Below are 24,024 nucleotides of genomic sequence, written 5' to 3' on the forward strand. Positions count from 1 at the left end.
CCTGTTTTCTCCTTTTTCTCAGGCGGACCTTCTTCCTGTCCCCTAAATTACCATTACCATAAGGCTGTCTTCCAATTTCAACGTCTCTCTCTCTCTCTCTCTCTCTCTCTCTCTCTCTCTCTCTCTCTCTCTCTCTCTCTCTCTCTCTCTCTCTCTCATGGATGCCATGACCAATTTTGGTTCATGTCAATTTCTGCTTAGTCTGTTATTTAAAATTAGCTAAATCAAAACAAAAGTATACAAATGTTACGAATGCTGGCTATATTTGTGTTATTAAGTAGCTTTGAATCCTTGCATTTATCAACAACAAATATAGTATATAAAAAATATGGTACTATACAAAACACAAATGCTATAGTCATCGACTGTTGGTTTCTCACCATTCCCCATGTGGCAGTTGACAGATTTTTGGAGCCTTATAGGAAACCAGATTGGGCAATGTAAAAGATAGGCCTACGAGGTTACAAAGAAGCTTCTGCTTCAATGAACGTCGCTGGAGCTTTCTACGTAGGCCTACCACACTTTCACAGATTTCAAAGATAAATTCCTTATGACTAAATAACAAAGAAGCTTACATAAGTTCATATCCACACTGATGAGAGAGAGAGAGAGAGAGAGAGAGAGAGAGAGAGAGAGAGAGAGAGAGAGAGAGAAGGCCCCCTTCCTCCACCCCGGGCCACCCCCACCACACACACTAGCAATTCTGCCAGTCTTTATAACCTCAACAAACTAAAGTTTTTATACGTAATAGCAAAGGGTGTCCACATCTAAATACTGTCATTTAGCCCGTTTAACAATATTTACTGAGAAAGCGTGACTGAAGTATTTTAGTAACATTAACCAGTATTGATGAATAGTCATATAAATAAATAAATAAATAAATAAATAAATATATTATATGTAAAAATACATAATTATACACACCAGACCTATTAATTTAAATATATATATATTATATATATATATATATATATATAATATAAATATAATATATATAAGATATATAAGTATAATATTATAATATATAATATAATATAAATATAATAATAATATGATAATAAATATATATATATAAAACTCAAAGAAAATTCCAATTAAAAAAAACCATGGTACATCATTTTCTCGTTAACAGGTTACCGATTAGAGAAACTGAACTTCGGCAGGTCTCTGTAAAGGTCAGTTTCAAGGCTGGAATGCTGCAATAGTTCATTATCTCAACATGTTCAAAACAACAAAAATGTTGGCTCATAACACGAGTTGCATTTAAGCGAAATCAAAATCTTTAACCTATAATGTAAATAAAGGCTAGGCAAGTCAAATAATAAAAATATGAGTAAAATTCGCCCAGTGTAAAACTCCGATAAACTGGCTTTTCAATAATACATGGTTAATTGCTCTGTATTCCCGCTATTGTTATTATTTACTGGGGACCCCTAAAGCGAGTATATTGCTGATTTTGGTGCAACTTAAAGCTGGTCGAAGAGTATATAATTTACGTTTCCGATTAAAAAAAAAAAAAAAGTTAAATTGTTAGTACTCTTAACTCTTAAATTAAAAATCCCTCAAATCATCAAATCATTCGAGTACCTTCTACAGGTTTAATGGAATTACAATCGCTTTGGCAAGCACATAATGAGGGAAATCAGCTAGATTCTTTTTCCTTTTAAGATTGAAATCCGGTTGATATAAAAACTTGGACTGACACTAAACATCACAGGACGCGGTCGATCTAAGTTCAAGCTCTGATATTGACGATACGTAGGTCATCGGAAATATGTTTTCGGAAAAGACCGGGAAAGCACACACGTTCAAATTAATTAAACTTTATATCCAAGAAGCTCGCAAAGGAACATAATATAAAGAAGTGATAAAGCCTGCAGAATAAAGTTTACTGCACTAGTCTCTAACCTTCATTCAGCTGCTGAGGGAGTAAAAGTGACAGTGACTGATTGCGTATACTGTGAAGCCACATCATAAACTTTTAGAGAAAAATATTTACAGGTAAAAAAAAAGTACTGGTAAAAAAAAACTACGACGAAGCTAATTTATCGAAAGCAACAAATTCCTTTAATAAAAATATGCATATATAATATATAATCATATATATATATATTCTATATATATTTAATATATATATATTATATATATACACACATATATATATATGTGTGTGTGTGTGTATATAATATATGCATACATACATATGTATGTATATATGTATGTATAATATTTGAGTATAAAAGCAAAATATTTATATACCGGCAAAACAGGAAAATCAAATGAACACCTGACCCTTTTACAACCGCCAAGAATAACTCGACGCGAATGCAGTGTCGTAACCGAGACATTATATGAAGCAATATCGCCGTCGGGCGAGTTGGTTTGAACCGGAATGGACATCATCATCCTCCTCATGACAGACCTCACCTCCTCCCTCTCCTCCTCTTCTTTTCCCTTCTCGTCCCATGTCGTTCAGGAACTACCTACGCTGTTAGAAGTTCCCCCGGTATCGTACCATTCTCTTTAAAAACAATTAAGGGGCCTTTATGAAGGTTTACGTAAGTCATGGTCAAGCTCCGCTGCTGAAGCCCGCCAAGGCTTTTATTACCCCTCCGTGGAAGGCGATCCCCAGGGATTCCATACGGTCATCCTCTCAATCCTACCTACATCCCCCATAATATTTTCTGTTAAAGAGGATACTGGTTCCGAGTTCTTCACGTGTTCTCTGGAAGGCAGCTCGCCCGTAGCAACAAAACTACAGTGCGCACATGGGCAAGCATTCACAAAGACAAACATACTTAAGATTCTTCTAAGATCCGACAAGCAGAGGGCCATATATTTCATCTACTCTTTTACAACACTGTCAAGTTTCCCAGCTACTGTTGTTGCTGTATCTGTAAAAGGGACCCGGATGACTTACAAACAATGACAAGGAATAGACCCACTGTGCAAAAAGTGTTACAAACTGGAGATCTGTTCTGATACCTAGATGTTATGGCTATAAAAGTTATAGTTTCCAGAGACTTGAAAAATTACCTAATAACATGGCAGCTAAATCTTATTCACAAATGATAAAGACAGCATCTGTCAGAGAATACTTCCCCTAAATATTGCAGTGAATGTAATGAATACTGCTTAAAAATAGTTATTCCATTGCACTACCAATATTACCAGCATAAGGCTTCATTATCATGTTAACTACCAGGATCAGTTAGGCCTAGTTACCCTGCGTAAGGTGTGCGCAGTATTCAAATAAAAAATGTTTACAGCTTCAATACGGTTATAATAATTATTATATATTTTTTTTCAAATATCGTTTTCAAAAGAAATAACTAATCAGTTAAGTTGTACTTATGTTACCACAATGCAAATCCCCAAGGGCTCGGCTTTGCATCCCACCAATCCTTTCCCTTTATATGGCTTCTAGCTTGAATCATCACTATCATAATATAATTACCATAGAACGTATAGCGAATGATGTTGGTGCAACTGGCGTCAGGGGCTTAATAGTATTTTTGAGCCTAGTCTGAATGGGTAAAAAACTTTTTTTTTTTCCAGTCTACAAGATCTCACTGTTACAAATTGTACTGTTCTCTTATTAGGCTTGAAGTGCGAACTCAGACTCTGTTCCACTCTCAAAAAGCAAATGAAGTAGGTTTTATAAGAAATATAAACAAACAACATACTTCATATTGTTAATAAATTTCAAAAACCTTTACTTCTCTATATTTTTCTATGATTTCCTCGTCCTTAAAATAAGAATAAACACAGACATCACTGCTTAATAAGTACTTCATATATTTTATATTTTCCGACATCAGTCGGCTCCAGTATCACCATACTTACGGCATGGAGGTCAGAATCCCAAATTAATACCAATTTATTTATTCATTTTACCCTAATTCCAGACAAATTCCTTCCTGCGGTGGTAAAACCCTTGCAACCAAATATTCTAATTAATCTGTAATTTAATTATAGGAATAAATATAACATCTTTGATGGTTAAAGGCCTTCTTTTTCATGAACTCCTAAATTATTTAGGTATGGGATTTATAGGAACTTCAGGTTACCTCGTCAGCCTAATTCTACTTCAGTAAAAAAATGAAAAATTATTTACTTAAAAATGAGAAACCAACGCACGAGAGATACTATCTCATGAGATGAAATAATCTAAATGACATCTCTAGAACCTTCCTTGTAAAGTTTACGAAAGGCTTACCTTACACACTTGGACTCACACGAGCTTTCTTTTTACTTCATTTAGGCCTAATCACTATGATACATACCAGCACCAAATACCTTAACGCCACAAATGGGCCTTCAAAGAAAAGCCCGTCTATAATTCCATTTCACTCACGCCTCCTAATAAATAATAAGAGAAAAAAGGTCAGTCGGTGCACGTAGCGCTCCCAGGCCTGAGTGTGATAAGTATGACATGTTTCAAGGGAAAGATGTTTCCTTAAGAAGTTGAGAAAACGTCATCATTAACTACATAAAGCGTGCAGAAAACCACTCCCATATATACTTCAAGAGCACCGAAACAACGTCGCTATCAAAATATTTTATCTACATCAATGATTTCATATATGTATATAAATATATATATATATATATATATATATATATATATATATATATATATATATATATATATATATATATTATATATATATATTATATATATATATATATATATATATATATATATATATATATATGAGACGCGTTTACTTCGACTGTATGCGATTTATAACGTTGTGCCACATATCTAAGAGACATGGGTCATAAAGCGTGCAGAAAACCACTCCCATATATACTTCAACAAGAGCACCGAAACAACGTCGCTATCAAAATATTTTATCTACATCAATGACTTCATATATATATATATATATTATATATATATATATATATATATATATATATATATGAGACGTTTACTTCGACTGTATGCGATTTATGACGTTGTGCCACATATCTAAGAGACATGGGTCATTCAAAATTGCAGTCCATATTATCATATCCCTACTTTATCAATACGGGAAAAGGCATCACGCGACAATATATAACTCAAGAATAATTTTCCATTTTGGGAACAGATAAGGACACCAATAACAACAAATAATAATTAACAACACTAAATAATAAAACAAACATATTGAGCAACTAAATACTACCTGCGAGTCCGATGTAAGAACAAAAATAAATCCATGGCTTGTCACAAGTGGTTATAGGTCCACTTTAATTAGGGAAAAGACATATAAGGTACGCTACCCCCCGACGAGAGAGAGAGAGAGAGAGAGAGAGAGAGAGAGAGAGAGAGAGAGAGAGAGAGAGAGAGAGAGAGAGAGAGAGAGAGCTTTATCTCGAGTTCATCAGCTAACCCAAAAACATATGAGACAACGAGGAATTTTTCAAGCCTGTTATCAATTATAGGCCTAACACGGCATCGCAGGAATGAGGATGGAAGAAAAAAGTTAAAAGATCACAAGTCTGCCATTAAGGCAACAAGAATGGGGTCAGGTCACCCAGGTCGACATTTGGGGGAAAGTTATGGGGAGAGCATACGGCAAAAGTAATATGGAAACTTGCAGGGGGAAAATGGGCTACTAATGAGCAAATACGACGGCCGTCATAATCGCCTTTTAAACACTTTACGAAGGCAGCCACCATTCCCTTTTTTTATTTTGTTTATTATGGATACATAGGAAAAATTATCTGATAAACACACACACACACACACACACACACACACATATATATAATATATATTATATATATATATATATATCTATATATATATAATATATAGAGAGAGAGAGAGCGAGAGAGAGAGAGAGAGACGAGAGAGAGAGAGGGAAGACTGAGAGGAGAGAGAGGAGGATGAGAGAGCGAGAGAGAGAGAGAGAGAGAGAAATTACAATTTCATTAATAAGTTACAAATAGTTACGTTTAAAGAAACTGAAAAATGTGTATTTGTTTAAATACAAGTTAATTTATTCCCAAAATTCACACGCCAACGTTGAACTGAAATACCAGATATAAAAATAATTAATAACCACTCAAATTGGAATTTTATAGCTAAATCAAACGACCAATTAATTTTTCTTTTTAACTAAACCATTTAATCGTCTGTTTATGCGTCATCGTCATTTGAGAAGGCTGACAAAAAAACCTGTTTTTACTGATACACTACTTATGACCCTACAATGAAACTCCACTTAGACAGGGCATCATTAAGAAAATAAAGACGTCTCATGAGTGCCCCATTTGTCATAGGCTTATTAAACAGACCAAATGCTATACATCAAATTCCCTTTAATAATTCTTTGCCTGCTAAAGCAGGAATCAATTAAGATAGTGTAGTTACATGTAACGTGGCCTAACCCAGGTGTAAAATCAAGCCTAATACTGGGCAACATAAGCCTACTGACTGCCCATCCATTAATAATGTGTCACAGATACAAAGCTCATCAGGGGTAAATGGCGTGTGTAGTGAAGGTAGGCCTATGCCCGAAAGAGAGTCTGCCTATTCAAGCATTCATCACAGGCGCTAAGAAAAAAAAAAGTTAAGCGGAAGTGCTTGTAACACATTTTAGGCATAACGAGATGTCGTTACATATTCAAAAAAACATAAGCCTTCTCTGGGACAACAGAAGGTTCACTAGACTGAATGAAATGTTCTTAATTTACTATTGTTAACAGCATTTGCTTAGATTTTTTTTTAATACAAAAGGTTATAATAATAGAATACAGTATAGAGTATCCTCCATTAAACATTTTAAATAATAACTAAAATGCAAATGACGCATATCGACCAAAAGTGAAAAAGAAAACACATGATTGTATACACGACTATACTCTGTTTTTTTCCATCTGTCCATCCGGCTGTGGTGTATGCGTATGGATTTCGAAGAAGTAAAAAATTCGTGAAAATACCAAATTATGAGAGAACCAAGTCTGATGAAACAAACACCTTTTTTTTCGGCAAAAGCTACCAGGACTAAAGGCCCCTATGTATGGCAGGCCCGAGGGAAAGAAAATTGAAAAGGGAAGAATAATGGGGCACAACAGAATTGCATTTCTTTCCGAGAGGTTTCAGGAGGCCTATTTTTAAGGATATCCAAGAACCTTCCTTTCACCTGAGGTCAAGGCTAGGCTGCACTCGGAAATGTTCGGAGTTCCTTTGAATAACGACAGTAGGAAGCTTATTTCATGGGAGACTGAAGGTACCAAGACTTAAACCACCAACTACAGTTCGAATAACTTTCATACGTATTTTTTCAAAAAACAAAGTATTATAAAATCGATTGTTTTCATAACAATCGGCCCAAACTTTCTGCCCATCTGTGCAATCAGCTTGTTCTCTTTTATTCTTTTCCCGCATTCCAAACCCATTTTAAATGCCGCAAAAATTAACCGAGAATAAAAATCATTGCATACCATCGTGCACACAAAGCCAAACGTCCTAACACACGGACACTCATGTTGAGATTAAAGATGACAGCTCACTGAATGAAATACCGGGATACATGGGAACGGTAAAAGCCAGGTGGGCAGTATGGACCGCAGGTCACACAGGTAACAATGACCTGCCAAAGCCTTGGGTGGGGAGATGGAGGGGGAGTATTAAGAGATAATAGAGGGTAACGGATGGGAGAGGGTTGTGGAAGAAGGGGGGAGGGGGGTGGAATGTATGAGAAAAATAGATCCCATTCAGTTTTCCTCTCGAAAGCTTGACGCAAACAATTTCAGTATCGACCTTGGAGGAACTATTATTCCTCCAAGGTATTGACAGACTCCCAAACAGCGCACGGTATATAGCAATCTTTGGAGTCTCAAACCGGTGTTAAAACCTTCTGCGCCTTCTGATAAATAATTCACCGTATGTTTAGTCCTCCTGCCATACAAAATCCCAAGGCTCCAGTTATCCCTACCCGAGAGTTGAGTTGCCTTTAGCTAAAAATTGTTGGCAGCTTTCATCAGTCAAAATGCACATCACCACGTTATGTCAAGTGTTTACAAAATGTTTCATCTTTTCGGAACAAAGTTTATCTTAGCTTGGGTTGCTAAAGAATACTTGATAAACAGATCTAAACACAGGACTTAAAATAACCGATAAACCATGTAGTAAGCAAGAAGGCTCATACTTGCACAACCTTAACAGCAGTTACCAAGTTATCTAGAGCATGGTGATAGTTATTGAATCAATTCATGAACATAAAGTAAAGACATTTTTTATATATTTTCCAGTATTTTATTACTATAAAGATAGTAGAATAAATCTTTTTAGTGTAAGTATCAAACATAATTCATTACCTAGCCCATTTGAACTGGCCTATGCGAGGCAACAGATTAGGTTCATAAACTACAAACGGCAAACCACAATATATAGTATCTCTCTCTCTCTCTCTCTCTCTCTCTCTCTCACGAGGCTTTTCCAAGGAAGTAAAACTTTGATCTAAAATATAAACCAATTTGCGTGAATTCGTGAATTGCACAATAAGCAATATATACTAACGATCCTATGTACAGTATACCTACAGCACTAACATGACAACAAGCAGGGAAAAGGGAGAACGGAAATAAGAACAAAAGAGCGTTTTAGCACAAAATAACACACCGTCCTTCGTGCCTGTCACTACTTTTGAAGGGGACGCTGATATTCTCACAAATCCCCCCTCCCCCAACGTCCCCCGGCCCCTCCATGGAAAAACCACTAATTCCTCAAGGTCAGTATGATTCAGATGTGATATACTACTTCTCATGATGTCTGCAGAAGGACCTTTTTGTATGATACTACCATTCAGTAATATACTGAGAGTATTTAGTTTTTTTTTCCAAGGTCATGTAGTCACTCCACACACACACACACACATATATATATATATATATATATATCTATATATATATATATATATATATATATATATGGAGCAGAAACTTAGGCACTACGAGGAAAGAGGAAGGACTGTTGGGAAGAACCGAGATGAGGATAGTGAGATGGAATGCTGGAAAGGAAGGAGAGCCAAGACATAAGAAGAATGTGTGGTATAGGTAATGTAAAGGAGAAGGCTAGAGAAGCTCATCTGAGATACTAGAGCCATGTAATAAGAAGAGAGGAGGAGTGGAGGGGGGGGGGGGCGCGTCAGCGGATCAGATGGATGGATGTGGTGAGGAGGTTATATGGGTGAGGTGGGACTTTGGGGAAGACGCAAGGAATCGAAATAGATGGAAAAAGTGTACTCGAGCGGCCGACCCTGTTATACATGGGATTAATAAGGTCGAAAGAAGACGATATACATAGTGTATCGTCTATCTCATCATTACAAAATGGTAATAGCTAATGCAAGATTCAATCTCTGATCTTATCACATTAGTGCCAACCTAAAAATCGCAAACCTAATATATATGAACTGCTGCCATTACGGAAAAGGGAAAACTGAAAAGGCCGGCCTTCCTCAAAACCGCCTTCCCTTCCAACGCCCCCTTACCTCAGCCTCCCCCCCCTCCCTCCAAACCCTTCCCCACTTCCAACGACATTCAAATAACCCATTACTGCACTCAAGGGCGGAATTGCACGCCCACTCTTTAACGCTCCTTCAGGTGAGAACAAAAGCAATGAAACCCTCACCCCCCTCCCCTCCTCACCATCCCCTCCTCCCGTCCCACTACTCCCTTATCCTACACAACCATCTTTCGTCCCTCCCTTCATCCTACCACCACCACCCTCCATCCACAACCCGCCACACGATCTTTTTCTCATGGCAGTGGAAACAGGAGAAAAGGACTCGTGAAAACACTGAGAGAGAGAGAGAGAGAGAGAGAGAGAGAGAGAGAGAGTGTAATGGCGTGAACAGGCCGGTGAATATAATGGGGGAAGCGGAAAAATTTAATGGACGGAATAGGGAGAATATGAGAAAATAGAGTAGGCCGGCTTCGTGCGTCTGGGATTCTTTTCGAAATCTCCGAAAGGAATTGTGAAAGGATAGAAAACTACTAACTTCTTCTCATGAGAAACCGTGAAATGCCTACGACGACCCCGCATCTACAATACGAGACTTGGATAAACACCAGAGCTGTACTCAAATCAACCACGTGATGAAATCGATTCTCACTTGGAAAATATCGTAACCGCGAAACCACGAGAGACGAATGGGTGGATGGTGGACTAAACTTGCCAGAATACAATTACTCACGTTTACACGAATTCGTCTGTCAGTTATTTGTACGAAGTTTATGGTACAACAAAATCTCTGTATTCGACAGTCATCATCGAGGCACCATATACTCATACGGCTTTTTTATCACTAGTAATGCAGGCTTTAAGGCACCATTCCTTCACAGATTCTCTCTCTCTCTCTCTCTCTCTCTCTCTCTCTCTCTAACACACACACACACACAAACACACATACCTGGCCTACCAGGATGCTCATTCAGGAGTCACACAGGATTCAATGGATAGTAAACCATCAACAATACCGTGCATTCTTCTCTGCCCTTCCTTCCTTCCTTCCTCCCTCTACCCTTGAACCATTTCTCTCTCTCTCTCTCTCTCTAAAAGTTATGCCGCCTTTTCACTTGGGAACGCATATTCTGAATGGTTAAAGCTAATACAAATCCCACAGAAACCACAGTTCTGAATGAAGAATTTCGAAGAGTGGACTACTCAGTTATATAGATGAAACCTTGAAAAACAAATACTTGTGAGTTTCTCAATTTGCGTAATAAACCATGAAGTAAAAGCATACGAATGATCTCTATAACCGAAAGATACTTTGTCACCCTACTCTGATATAGATAGTATCTATCAAAGGTTTCAAAATCTTTTAATATTAAAAGTGATTACGGGAAAACAAATCTCTTGTTTAATTAATATTTCCCTGTATTAATTATCGAAGAGGTTATTGTTAAATATCTATCAATCTCATTAACGCACCCATGATTTTATGTCACTTGTAACCATTTGCTATCGATATCTAATTGATTTTCTAACAGCGCTTCATGGAAGTATGCAAAAATGACTATTGATAATTCAGCCCGGTTTTGTCCCTTTTTGTCAGCTCGCAGGAACCATATCAACTGTGACAGTGAGAAAACAGCTGCAGAGACAGTAGTATATACAAAGGCAAGAAAAACAACGGCTTCTGATGGAAGAATATCATCCAGTAGCCTCCAGCAACAGCCTTGACCACCATGTGAAAATGACTGTATTTTCACATAACGGGTTATGTAATGTCATGTCTATAAATGGATCAATATAATAAAGTAATATTTTTAGAAATAAAAGCAGTCTCAAATTTCATCAAGAAAATTGATAGATTTAAGAAAACAAAATAAGACGATAAAATTGTCAGAATTGCCCGCATTCAGAAACTTGTTAGTGGTAAAATCCCAAATACCTGTTCCCGGAGAGAAATGAAAAAAAAAGTCAAGGAAATACTTGCCTGCAAGATTCTTTCTACTTTTTTTCTCTCTGTCTCTATAAGAAGGCCACACGAACAGCCGTGATCTCAACTGCGTAACTTCGATGGAAAACCCACTGGTTTATAGAAATACCTCCCCATCAGCATGACTCCAGAAATAATGGGTATAATAAAATAATCGTAACAATATATTTGCATACAAGTGTGTGTGTGTGTTCATGCGTGTTTGGAGGAGGCTATGGATTGAATTAATACCCTCACTGTAAACAATCTTTTTCAATAATCTCTACTCACAAACGGAGCTGTAGTCATCTTTTTCAGGAACGCCTCTTCTCGAAATTGTACTTAAAACTATTATTTACAGCCTCCGTGAACTAGAAAAGGGTTAGGTTGCGTCCAATCATGACGAACTTATTAATCAAGAAATGGAAAATAAACAAGAAACGGACGTTTATAATCCTATGCTAGGCAACCCCAGCATCACGAACTTGACCAAAATGTGCGTAACAAAGAGAAGGTCACGAATACAATTCATTCCTCCCCCTCGATTTTTTTTCTTATATCCAAGTCTCCGTTGAACAACAACATATCACTAGTACAAAGTTCAAGGCTGTGTGTAGTGTATTCGAGGTCAAGGGGAAAATTCATTTAGAGACTAAGCAGTGACTAAAAAACTTTTTTACAGGTTACCACTAACCTAATAATTAGGTACTTTGAGAGTTAGGACTACAGACTGAAATCCACAACCTCAATTAAACGAAAGCTAAACATACCTATACATTTTCCGAAAGATATAGTGGATTAAAATCCAATACCTAAATTAACATAAATAACACAAAACGTTTTCCGAAAACAGACATAAGCTATGCAGCCTTAAAAGGAACTAGTGCAAAACAAGAATTCTGTCTCTATACGAAGAACTCGACTTACTAAAAACTGAGGGAAAAGAGAGAGAGAGAGAGAGAGAGAGAGAGAGAGAGAGAGAGAGAGAGAGAGAGAGAGAGAGAGAGAGAGAAAGGTAATACACCTGGATTTGTTAACATCTGCTCAGGCAACAAAATCTCTTTTTAAATTTGCCCACCTTGGAAGAGTAAAAAATTCTGCATGAACTAAATTTTTAAAATTCGAACAATGATCTAACTTCATGCAAAATCTCATTAACGTCATTCACAGTCCGGTTCTCTACATTCCCAGACTTTGGAGAGAGAGAGAGAGAGAGAGAGAGAGAGAGAGAGAGAGAGAGAGAGAGAGAGTCCCGATCCTTCGTGATGATGGTGAACAATGCAAGACTTGAAATACTATTCTTTAGAAATCTGCAGTGACCCGTAATTTCCAAACCAGTTTTGACGTTATGGAATGAAAATCAAAACAAGTTTTTCAACAAGAATTTTGACGCTATGCATCCGTTATACTCCGGAAAGTCATGCATCACAAATTTAGAACACCAACGGCAATCGACAATATACGAAAAGATCTGTTTCTACGGCTTTGTGTGTGTGTGTGTGTGAGAGAGAGAGAGAGAGAGAGAGAGAGAGAGAGAGAGAGAGAGAGAGAGAGAGAGAGAAATTGAATAACTGAAATTCCTCTCTACCCATCATCAACACATTGGCTCCCAAATTCAAGACCTCCAGAACTACGATTAATTACGGCCTGAAACACCACAACCTGGAGAGGTTCGAGATAAGGAACAAGGAGCATCACACAAGTCCACTGACTGACTTTCTGCCTCTGCCTCTCGACCTTCACCTTTCCCGCGATCTCTCAGCCACAGGAATCTTTCGAGAACTCCTGCACCAACAACAGCAGCTTCTCACTTTTACAAATAGCAAAGCATGCCTGTTATAGACCCTGATCTGACCAAGGCATTTCACCGAAATCCTCTTTATAAACAGTTTCAAAATGGGTACGCAGCACGGCGTTGGACATACTACACACCGAACGTTAACAACGGCACCAGACGTTTCGACAGAGAAAAAGGGTTGTTTAGGCTTAGGACTACGGTACTATTTTCTTTGGTAACACATTGTTGATCTACTGTCTTGGGTATAATGTTACCTACCGCCGATGAAAATTTACTGTTGGTAACTAATTATAATAAAATAACATCCAAAACCCACTAAGCCTAAAAATAAAAATAAAATTACATCAACCAATCACTGATCAGTACTGGAACTGACAAACCAACACCATTTGTTAATTTGTGATGCATCAATAAGTTGACAAAAATTGAACACCTACATGAGGAAAGACAGCTGGGCAATTGGTTTTACCGAAAACATTAAAAACTGTAAACCGTTCCAATCCATTAAAATATGACATTGCCAGTTTCATTTATCATCGACGAATATACAAAACAATAGAGCGAGATTAGTTGGACAACACATTTTAGATAAATTTCACACAGGACAATAGGAAGGAGCCTTTTTTTTCAGAATAGAGGGACTTGCTATCCTCTATTAGCTGCTAACAGAAAAAAGCGCTCATGCGCATGAATATCAACAAAAGGATCAAGGCAGCGTGCCAGCGCAAACAAGCTCACAAAACGTACGACAATCACAAAACGTAACTGAAAAGGCAAAAACCAGACATAAACAAAACAAGGGGTCACAAAAAGCGAGGAGCTCAACAAATCTCTCTTCAAAAAATAAAAAAATAAATAAATAAATAAAAAGGAAAGGGGGAAGACGTAGGCCTACTCCTGTTTTCCCCATTTTCTATCGAATACAAACACTAGTCCTCAAAACCTTCCCTTTCTCTTTTCAACATAATCCTCCAGAAGCAAGGCCTAATGTCTCAAACTCTCTCAAGTGCGCTGTGACGCATAACAATTTATAAACAATCGACTAATGTCTCCGTGTGTGTATGAGTGAGCCAAAAGCCTTTGCTACGTCAGCAGTAGATATTATCCAAGAGCACATGGTATCGTAAAACATGACACCTCTTCTTTCTCATGGACGTCAAACTACTTCAACAGCAGAAGCGCTTTGACAAACTTATCGTCACAAGCGTAGAATATATGCCGTCCTACACCATCTGGCTATCAATCTCAAGGACTTGGCACTAAGGCACGGGCATTGGCACGGATGTTTTGATGGCGTAGCGATCCAGGGTGCCACCAGTACTTTAACATTAGTACTTCAAGGTCGCCGTTACAACAAGGACCACTGTATGGTAAAGATGACGTCATTTTGAAGCATAGCACTCATCGAACAAGTCGTAAAACCTAGCCTTGCTACACCTCTCAACAGTTGTCTTCCAAAAAACACTAACAAGTAAAAATACCAAAACGAACGTCAGTGCTGTTGTACTAGTAATTTAAACTACGAAAAGTTTATCGTCGTCCCTAGCACCAAATAAGATTATGACTATAGCCAAGGTCAGACAAAAATCGTACGGAATTGGTACGGAGTATAGAGTTTATTCTCACGCATGTTACTTTTAAGTCAGTGTTCTATACCCATTAAAGGCTGGTGTACTTTGTTAAGTAGCTATACTTAGCAATAAAGGGAGAAACAATTGCCATTCATATATACATGGGAAAATATAAATAAAAGTATTAACTCTCAAAACCAAACCTATCCATGACCTAATCCACTCGATACCCTTACGACCATAATGGCATGATTGCACCTAACCCCTTGCAAACAGACCGGAGATGTTGACAAAACAGAACCCCATTTAAGGGCAAGACACTACAAACGTATTTACATCAGTGAGAAACCCAAGGGGTAATCTATTCGGTGACCTCGAAATATATTAGGATATATACGTGGAACACGAAAACCAACCATAAAAGGAAGTCTTTCAATATTAATGAAACTACCAAGTAGGCAAAAAAATATACTTTATATCTACCTGCAGCTTTTAACATAGCCTATTTAAACCGCAAACGTGTCATAACAAAAGCAAGGAAAAATGAACATTTGTATATTACCTTTTACATAAAGATCATGGAGGGGAGGCATTGGAAAACCGTGGCAAAAGGAGAGAGAGAGAGAGAGAGAGAGAGAGAGAGAGAGAGAGAGAGAGAGAGAGAGAGAGATAGCAAAATTAAAGCTAAAAAGCTTTTCAACGAATGCTCACAAAAGGAAGACGAGGAGGGAGGACGGAGACAAAAAGATCAGCACTAACACCACACCAGAATATGATGGATGTTACATGCCCAATTGTTCTCATTAACGCCTTCGTCCTCTACAACACAATGCTTTCTCTCCCAGTATGCATGTGCTCAAGTGACACCTAGCGATTGGAAATTTCACTCATTAGAACAAAGACATTTACTGTTAGAATGGCCGAATGCCTTTTATATCACCTTGAGTACTGAAGCCGGGCTATAGGTATGTTGGGTGTTTAACACCACCTTTCACACAAACCCCTTTCGCTTGGGGTTTATGTAACTCGACAAAAATCGTATAATTCTACTGATAAACAAAGGGATATAACCAAGGAAACTTCACGTGGATTATTCCTTACCTAACAGATAATTCTTTCAATTATATGAGAATCGTTTGTATTTATCGTTAACCGGACAGCCACAAAATACGATGGTCAAAACCAGGATTAATACTATTAATCCTGGTCAAAACAAGCTTAAGAGGCTGGTGATGATTAAAGTTATCCATATGAAAAGCCAAACTACATGCATTACAATGATTTCTAATACGGTTAAAAGTCAGGCTTATACTTAACCTGTAATTTACTTAGGACAGAAATGCCTGAGTATAGAGATGATCAGTCGATTTGAAACGTGCTCTAGCACAAAAACAGGAGCAGAGGAGGCATCCTGCACCTTGCCTATCCCACGTAGTTTTCCATTACAGTAAACTCCCAAACTACAAAATAAAGCGACTTCCAGTGAAGTTCTACTTAAATCAGGAAGACTCTGCACACCCATTCCAAAGGAAATTTAACTCATATGTTGAGACAGTGTAAATTGACAGAATTACTACCTTTCCAAAGGAAATTTAACTCATACGTGGAGACACTGTAAATGGGCAAATTTAGACTGCGTAAACCTGTCAGCTTAATTAGCCTAAAAGATCTTGATGCATGTAACAAATGGGATTAAAAAGCAAACTCTACAGCATGCGTGACTCATTTTCAGAAGTCTCCCGAGAATGCTTTTAAGCGTACAAAACACGAGAACATTTAGTTTTTACATAAAAGCTGAGACATAGCATTCATTAGGTTTCTTAACATACAAACGAAGATAGAGACATTTTCCTGATGTAGCCGTAATTGTACAGAATATGACAGATGACAGAACAGGAATACCGATTAACACAAATGGTCACAATAAAAAACTGTAAACCTCTGCTCCGACCAACAACACGCCAGACGCGATCCAAAAGAGCATTTCTTGTGGGGACACAACCCCGTAAACACTATAAAATCTCACTTTTGTTCACAACCACTAAAGTAAGGTTGGAGAAAAGGGTGCAGCCTTAAACGAAGACGTGAATAGGTTCACTGTAACAAAGGTCAGAAGAGGCCGTAACCAAATAAAAGTCCCTCGGCCAACGAAGAAAAGGGGTAGAAAGGGGGAGAAACAGTGAGAAATAGCATCCTGATTCTTAACTCTCTCCGCAAGTCTTGACTACCACAGGCCACACCTCCAACGCTCCTTTTAGTCTTAGAGCGGTTTATACCAAAGGAGGTTCCTTGGTTTATACCTGGGCTTGTACAGTGTATACACATTGTGCATATGCCTAACCATATTTAAAACTCTCTCTCTCTCTCAATTATATAATCCAACAACTTCCTGTTAGAGGATAGAATATTCCCTTGAAGCTAGACAGGATGAAACGCCACTTTTCGTTCGGCTATTTAAACGCTACACTTACGAAACAGACAATGCCAATTTCTTACCCGATTCCTACCTGGCGGCAATTACCTCCCGAGATTTGGAGCTACAAGGATAACATTACGTGCAACAAGAATGTGCACGCAAGTAGCACTTTAAATCCCCAGCATACCTAACTATGCGAACACGTTTCTTGGATATATTATGATTTAGTTTTGTTTGTTTTTTAAAATTGCAAGAAATATCTTTTTTAATATCATATATATACAATATTAGCTATTTATATAGGCCATATATAATTTAGCATACATATACAGTATACAACTTGTGTGTTTATCCACGTATTGTCAGCGAAAAAAATAAAAAATTTCGGTAAGGCTTCGTCCCCTAAACAAAGCGACGGACTAGACAAATCGTTCCAATCTCCTACCCACCAATCGAAATAATCGGACTTCAACAGGGCTCTGGTATTCCTTTGTTTTTGTATTCCAATTCGTAAGGAATCAACAAGTAGGAATATCAATCTAAAAAATAAAATAATAAAACGACTTCCAAAAATAGTGCTTTGGTACCTCCAGACTGCCTTCTTTCAGTTGTTTGTTTTTATACAAAGCTCTCGTACCTAGGTATACCCCTCACAGCCCTTACAGATGTTATTGTAAAAACAGTGCTTTCTCGTACGGACAATACTTTTACATAGTTTGCAGTAACCGTTAGAGTACCCGATAATCTCTGCCATATTAACCTTCCTTGTCACTAACAGTTGTGAACGATGTGTTGGGTTTCAATTAGCCTTGTTTTGGGAGATAATTCTAGGCAGAGAAGTGAGGGTAGCTTAGCCCCAGAGAGTAAAACTTCTACCTGGATCTTGGCGAAATCTTGCCAAGACCGTGATAAAACTTCGTGGGGTGGTAGATATCCAACAACAAAATTGCTATATACAATCTTCTTAAGCTTTTAAGTCCGTGCTTTACGTTCAAGGTGCTTTCTTGTATTTCTTTTAAAATAACCGTTCCATATATTTCTGCACATCAGACAGCTCTCGATACGGTACTTAACGAATTAAAATGGACCTGCTAGCTCCCTGGCTCTCCTCCGTAAAACAAGTTATGGCAAGATGGATTAATAAGAAACGAAAGCATTTCTAAGCATAAAAGACTGAACAATACCGCGATCTCTGATGATAGTTTACGTTAAGTTGGAAGAAGTTCCAACCAAACATCAATCATTTTTCATGTGGGTTCTAGACCCTATTACAAGAAGCTTCTACATGAACCAAGGTGATATTTTATAATAAAAAAAAACTATAAATTACAACACTACATAGACTATTTGAGAATTCTGAAAATTTAAGTCATGCGCGTAAATATCTAAAACACTATTTCTTTTGTGGAAACTATGCAGTGAGGCTACATCTACGTGTAAACATCACATTCTGAGTTAAACTATGTCTGAATTAGAAATCTAAACCTTTAACACAAAACTAAGGTGCAATTTCACATCTGAATTCCAACAGCGTTCCATTTCATTATGCCATCATTCGTAAATAGCCTAGCTAGCGCTCAAACTCCTACAACCAACCAGTATTTCATGTATGATATTGTCTTGATACATTACAGAACAAATTTGTGAACTCGTGAGGGGCAACATAGCCCAATAATCAAAGGCTATCAAAATTATTCAACCTTTATGAAATTCTTTTAGCAAAAAGGATATATATAGGATATATATATATATATATATATTATATATTATATATATATATATATATATTATATATATAAGTATATATACACACACAGAATATTCTGTTTCTTGATATTTATTTGAGTAAGTTTAATATTCAACAAAACCCACGTGATATATCATATTGCAAATTGAGTCTTCTAAGATATATGGGGTTCGTGCACACAAATAGTAAAAAAAGTTTATAAATTATCCGAATAAGTAATGCCCTTAACTTGAATAATACAGCAAAATATTTTACATTCAATAAAATTAAATTGCAAAGATTTATCTGAAAAAAACATAAATACGTGACATCTTTTACGCGTCTACACTATTAACCAAGTTCTTCTCTCTCTCTCTCTCTCTCTCTCTCTCTCTCTCTCTGTCTCTCTCTCTCTCTCTCTCTTTCTTTCTTTTTTTTATCTCGTCTATCACTGCCGTCCATTTCCAGAAAGACTTTTCGCAGGGATAAATAACTAGGGCTTGTATCTGCACAATAAATGGCTGCACTTGCCAAAGGACGATAGGTCTGACCTTTAGCTGCCTGGCGCCTGAAATAATCAACATTAACTTCACAACAGAGACACAGCACAAACATATATCTAAGTTTGCACATGCTGAGAACACTGAGCCCTCTTGAGTTATGACGTAAATGATAAATGGTAAAAGCTATGCGTAAGGGCGTGTATATCATCACACGACTATAGAAACAAGAAAATAAGGTAAAGACCTGGTATTCCTTCTGTACTTTTAATCATACGTTTCTTGAAACATCGTCAGGGTGTGTTTAGCAACGAAAATCAACGCGCAAATGAATAACAATTTGGCAACACGACAAACGTCCATATGTCACCAAATGACGATACAAAAAATCCAATAGTTCTCATCCAACTTTCCACCCCAATTCTCTCTCTTCTCACTCTCCTCTCCACTCTTCCAACCCTAATTCTCTCTCTCTCTCTCCTCTCCTCTCAAAGGTGTGACGTATAATTGCAAACGAACAAGCCTCTTAATTGACAAGGCCCATGACAGGGGCCCACAAAGCCCACTGGCTGAAAGGACCAACCGTCCTACCAAATTACTCCAGTGAAATAGCGGAAGTAAAACGCAGAGGACACCACATAACATAGCTACGCTAATAAATTATTTCTAAAACTACTATAGTAGCTCATATTAATAACATTCATGATATATACCTAAAGTAGCTACACTCTCTAACGGAGGAAAAAATAAATTCCGAGCAACATTCCTACACATCGTCCTCCCTAGCTGACGATGCGTAGAGTGACCACCAAAATAACCGTTCGCAATCACAGAGGGAGAGAGGGAGAGAGGGAGAACATATACACCACAGTTTTTGCGAGTTTGGAATCCGCTGCGTAATCGTCTTGACATTGCTCGAGGGTATTAAGGAGGTAATTCTCCAGCGGTAAAGAAGCTGCGAGAGCGCCGGGAGCAAACAGTGACAGAGGATATTATCTAAATCTCTCTCTCGAGGGTTAAAACGACTTGTCACCGCGTTACAACTGATGAAAATACCAGCTTTAATGGACAAAAGAGTACCACCGTCTATGAGACCTCGGATACAGCATCAAGTGTACTTCAACTGACATGACAAAAAACATTCCACTTAGCAGACCCAGACAGAAATGACACGCAAACAGCATACATACATACACACAACACACACACACACACACACATATATATATATATATATATATAATATATATATATATATATATATATATATAATATATAACACACACACACACGTATAAAGGATTTGATAAGGCCAAAGTCTAATGATAGCACAGAGGCTAACAAGAAAATAAAAGCTATCACTAGAATCTTGATACTGTAAAATCCGACGGTCTTGCCAATATAGACGACCATAATCCACACTATACGAAAGCTGCCTCAACCCCTCTAAATCGCCACAAGACAGCCAGAAAATGCCGTTGCAACCGAAACCCTTTTACGTGGACGCAATTTCCACACAGCAAATCAAAGAAGCGGGAGCATAGAAAGTTATCTGCGGTCGACGGCAATGCTCTCTCGTGGAGTAAGGAAACCACGGAAAGTGCAGGCGTGTGGGAGAGAGCGCAACTTCGCTGGAGCCCACCAAATCATTTCTCCGGTTCCATCTCACACCGGATGTCTTATTGCCACTACTCTCCCTGCACATGCCACCGAGGAGAAAATAATTATTGGTTTCGGATTTATTAACGAGTCAGCTACATCCGGTGGAGCTCATCAACTCATTACGGCACAATCTCGCTTCGGTTTTATCAAGCCTGACTTGATGCTTTTCAATTGGACATCGCTATGGAATTATGCAAGTTTAACACACATGTCATATCACCCCTCTGAAATTATGCAAGATTATCTTATTACCACCATAACTGCGGTTACTTATATGTACTGTATTTTCGTTGTATGTTCGTAAACAACAACAATTATTATTACTATTATTATTATGTCCGGCATACGACCTTTAAAATGAATAACAATTTTACTTGCAAGCCTTTTCCACTGAATGAAAAGTCGTGAGGTGTCGTCATAAGCCTAAACATACAAAGCCTAGTTTGGAAACCTTATAGGCCAAGCTAGTATTCACGACTAAAAATAGACATGCGGGGATGAGACTTCGACTGAAGAGCGAGTGGCTTTTACAGGAAGTCTACAAATACAGATTAACACCTTAACGCGTTAAAGAATGCCTCATTATATAACACATTACTGAAGATACAATGAAGAAAACCTTTATTGTATTTCGGCTCGGTGAGCAGGGATGAGATACACTGCGATATCGCTGTAAAAGTTACTAGCTTTAGACTCTAAGAGGCAGTAACGAGATATTTTGCAAATCAAACTCCAACAATGTAATATATGGAGAAACGCGAACAACAACAATGTAATATATGGAGAAAACACAAACAATCCAGCTGACATTTGAAAAATATTCGCTGCATTTCATCAATGTAATCAACAAAAGCCCAAAGAGAAATACAATCGACAAAGATAAATAAAGTCTTTACAGCATGGTTTGGGGGGTACAAAAAAAAAAAAAAAAAATTAAAGTAACCTTCTTGAAGTATCCATCCAAAAAAGGGTAGCGTTCCCACGTCACCGACGGGAACAAATACCTGATGCAGCACTGTGACAGGAGGCAAAAAAAGGTCAACCATTAACACCCATATATGGAATAAAAAAAAAAAAAAAAAACTTTATGCAAAAGCAACTTTGGAGAAAAAACCAGAGGCACTGCTCTTAGCAATGGCCTGAACAGTTTGATTACGGAAGTACCTTTGAATCAAATTTGATTGTTTCGCTTTGCGTGCAAAATTTGGCCTTGCAATCCTATATGATTTACTTTGTTTCTTTATATATATATATATATATATATATATAAATATTACACTTTATCTATTCATATACTTAACAAAAGTCCATATAAAAAAATGACTACACGATCTGAGACACCCGCAACCTTAAAAGCGGCTGGTTGCCATTAATGTAGCTTGACAAACTGAAGCTTGTTACGTCATAATCCTCTTAGCCAAAGAGATCTCCAGTTGAATAATATGACATTCATCAATTAAACTCAATCGAACACTGACCGATACACACGAATTGACGGACAGTTCATAAGTAAGCCGACTTAAGATCCGCGTGTGCATTTTAACATAGGCGATATATTACGGTACTTCTATACAAACATCAACACGAATATTTAAGGTTATGTTGCATGGTAATATCTAACTATCTAACTATCTTTGAAACAAATTACATGCCCGTTAAAAAGATTGGTATTTCTAATATAAGCATTCCGCATCATTCGTCCCCGCGAATACGAAAACCACCAGGAATTGGGGCGTCAAATGTATTTCGCCGTGTTTGGTACGAGCCCCTGGGGGTTAATTACAGTCGTCCAAATAAATAGCCCTATTACTTAAAATTCTTGTTCAGGAGGTAAAACTGCATAGAAAACCCGCAACTGCCAAAGTCTAGGCCGCCGCGGAATAGTAATATAGATCTACCAAAAGATTATTTGTTTGTTTCGATAAAAAAGCATACAAGGCTGCATGCAGTACAATTTTTATGCAAGCCAAACAAGTTCACTTTCGGTGTTACTGTTAAGAACAAAACATTCTTCTTTCCTCCGACCGTATCAAGTTCAGTTATTTGAGGGATTGTCAATCTATTCATTTTAGCTATATACTTGTCATCTAGGTTGCAAATAAAAATTACTCTCATCAGTACCAATGTTTGTCTAGATTGCTCCATTGGTAAACTTTAGCATATTTCCATTTTTTTTTACCTTATTTTAAGCTAAAAGTATTTCTGAACGAAACCCATTAGCATATAACGAAGTACTGATGAAAATCTATCTGAGATACATAAATGGTACACGCCACGTAAGTTACGATATTTGTATGAATAAAACTATGAGCTTATGTCCATACTCAAGGGCATAGCATACAGGTTCTACCATCCACAATCAGTTAAGCCTACACTAAGTCGGATGAAAGCAAACCCACAACGTAAAATGATCCGTCGATGTCTGTTTTGGGTAACTTTGATCATCCGATCCGCTGGCACATCCACCTCTCTCTCTCTCTCTCTCTCTCTCTCTCTCTCTCTCTCTCTCTCTCTCTCTCTCTCTCTCTCTCTCCAGGAGGGTGTGCTTGGTCTTGGGCGTGTTGACTCAATTTCATACGATGTTTCTAAACAGAATTCTAACTACTGTTCACTGGTATCCTGAATGGTTCTGTCCGTTCTCGGATTTTGTAACAAACAAGTAGTAGCCCAGATGTATTTTCCATTTTAGAAGTTGCATGTAAATTGTAGCTCCCTTTGATGTTCTTTAATACAAAACTAGTTGAAAAATGTTGAAATCTACTACAGCAAAGAAAACGCGAATCTTTTGTTATAATTGACTTAAGTCTACTGACCTGTGGAGGTTAGGCTAATTGATCTTATCTAAGATCAATTAACCACCAACTGCTTTCGTCGTGGTTTATACCAAATTCGAATATCCTAGATGAAAATATGCTGCAAAAC

The 24,024-nt window shown here is 37.6% G+C and overlaps 1 protein-coding gene across 23 annotated transcripts in view; it reads right to left on the reverse strand.

The window, feature by feature from the left end:
- The window catches only part of LOC135221710 (rho GTPase-activating protein 21-A-like), a 669,873-nt gene that overhangs the window by 354,936 nt on the left and 290,913 nt on the right, over nt 1-24,024 (reverse strand). The gene's annotated exons all lie outside the window — the stretch shown is intronic.

Source organism: Macrobrachium nipponense, chromosome 3 (genome assembly GCF_015104395.2).
Source record: "Macrobrachium nipponense isolate FS-2020 chromosome 3, ASM1510439v2, whole genome shotgun sequence".
In the NCBI taxonomy this organism is placed as follows: Eukaryota; Metazoa; Arthropoda; class Malacostraca; order Decapoda; family Palaemonidae; genus Macrobrachium; species Macrobrachium nipponense.